Below are 2,500 nucleotides of genomic sequence, written 5' to 3' on the forward strand. Positions count from 1 at the left end.
CAGACTGCTGAACAGCTTCTAACCCCAAGCCATCAGACAGCTGAACAGCTTCTACCTCCAAGCCATCAGACAGCTGAACAGCTTCTAACCCCAAGGCATCAGACTGCTGAACAGCTTCTACCTCCAAGCCATCAGACTGCTGAACAGCTTCTACCTCCAAGCCATCAGACTGGTGAACAGCTTCTACCTCCAAGCCATCAGACAGCTGAACAGCTTCTACCTCCAAGCCATCAGACTGCTGAACAGCTTCTACCTCCAAGCCATCAGACTGGTGAACAGCTTCTACCTCCAAGCCATCAGACTGGTGAACAGCTTCTACCTCCAAGCCATCAGACTGCTGAACAGCTTCTATCCCCAAGCCATCAGACTGGTGAACAGCTTCTACCTCCAAGCCATCAGACTGGTGAACAGCTTCTACCTCCAAGCCATCAGACTGCTGAACAGCTTCTACCTCCAAGCCATCAGACTGCTGAACAGCTTCTACCTCCAAGCCATCAGACTGGTGAACAGCTTCTACCTCCAAGCCATCAGACTGGTGAACAGCTTCTACCTCCAAGCCATCAGACTGATGAACAGCCTCTACCTCCAAGCCATCAGACTGCTGAACAGCTTCTACCTCCAAGCCATCAGACTGCTGAACAGCTTCTACCTCCAAGCCATCAGACTGCTGAACAGCTTCTACCTCCAAGCCATCAGACTGCTGAACAGCTTCTACCTCCAAGCCATCAGACTGCTGAACAGCTTCTACCTCCAAGCCATCAGACTGCTGAACAGCTTCTACCTCCAAGCCATCAGACAGCTGAACAGCTTCTACCTCCAAGCCATCAGACAGCTGAACAGCTTCTACCTCCAAGCCATCAGACTGCTGAACAGCTTCTACCTCCAAGCCATCAGACTGCTGAACAGCTTCTACCTCCAAGCCATCAGACTGCTGAACAGCTTCTAACCCCAAGCCATCAGACTGCTGAACAGCTTCTAACCCCAAGGCATCAGACTGGTGAACAGCTTCTACCTCCAAGCCATCAGACTGCTGAACAGCTTCTAACCCCAAGCCATCAGACTGCTGAACAGCTTCTAACCCCAAGGCATCAGACTGGTGAACAGCTTCTACCTCCAAGCCATCAGACTGCTGAACAGCTTCTACCTCCAAGCCATCAGACTGCTGAACAGCTTCTACCCCCAAGCCATCAGACTGCTGAACAGCTTCTACCCCCAAGCCATCAGACTGCTGAACAGCTTCTACGTCCAAGCCATCAGACTGCTGAACAGCTTCTACCTCCAAGCCATCAGACTGCTGAACAGCTTCTACCTCCCAAATCATCAGACTGGTGAACAGCTTCTACCTCCAAGCCATCAGACTGCTGAACAGCTTCTACCTCCAAGCCATCAGACTGCTGAACAGCTTCTACCTCCAAGCCATCAGACTGCTGAACAGCTTCTACCTCCAAGCCATCAGATTGCTGAACAGCTTCTACCCCCAAGCCATCAGACTGCTGAACAGCTTCTACCTCCAAGCCATCAGACTGCTGAACAGCTTCTACCTCCAAGCCATCAGACTGCTGAACAGCTTCTACCTCCAAGCCATCAGACTGCTGAACAGCTTCTACCTCCAAGCCATCAGACAGCTGAACAGCTTCTACCTCCAAGCCATCAGACTGCTGAACAGCTTCTACCTCCAAGCCAACAGACTGCTGAACAGCTTCTACCTCCAAGCCATCAGACTGCTGAACAGCTTCTAACCCCAAGCCATCAGACTGCTGAACAGCTTCTAACCCCAAGGCATCAGACTGGTGAACAGCTTCTACCTCCAAGCCATCAGACTGCTGAACAGCTTCTAACCCCAAGCCATCAGACTGCTGAACAGCTTCTAACCCCAAGGCATCAGACTGGTGAACAGCTTCTACCTCCAAGCCATCAGACTGGTGAACAGCTTCTACCTCCAAGCCATCAGACTGGTGAACAGCTTCTACCTCCAAGCCATCAGACAGCTGAACAGCTTCTACCTCCAAGCCATCAGACTGCTGAACAGCTTCTACCTCCAAGCCATCAGACTGCTGAACAGCTTCTACCCCCAAGCCATCAGACTGCTGAACAGCTTCTACCCCCAAGCCATCAGACTGCTGAACAGCTTCTACCTCCAAGCCATCAGACTGCTGAACAGCTTCTACCTTCAAGCCATCAGACTGTTGAACAGCTTCTACCTCCAAGCCATCAGACTGGTGAACAGCTTCTACCTCCAAGCCATCAGACTGGTGAACAGCTTCTACCTCCAAGCCATCAGACTGGTGAACAGCTTCTACCTCCAAGCCATCAGACTGGTGAACAGCTTCTACCTCCAAGCCATCAGACTGCTGAACAGCTTCTACCTCCAAGCCAACAGACTGCTGAACAGCTTCTACCTCCAAGCCATCAGACTGCTGAACAGCTTCTAACCCCAAGGCATCAGACTGGTGAACAGCTTCTACCTCCAAGCCATCAGACTGGTGAACAGCTTCTACCT

General features: G+C 51.5%; 1 pseudogene; it reads right to left on the reverse strand.

The window, feature by feature from the left end:
- The window catches only part of LOC109909509 (homeobox protein cut-like 1), a 122,523-nt pseudogene that overhangs the window by 24,573 nt on the left and 95,450 nt on the right, over nucleotides 1–2,500 (reverse strand).

The sequence above is a fragment of the Oncorhynchus kisutch genome, linkage group LG18 (assembly GCF_002021735.2).
Source record: "Oncorhynchus kisutch isolate 150728-3 linkage group LG18, Okis_V2, whole genome shotgun sequence".
Classification (NCBI taxonomy): domain Eukaryota; kingdom Metazoa; phylum Chordata; class Actinopteri; order Salmoniformes; family Salmonidae; genus Oncorhynchus; species Oncorhynchus kisutch.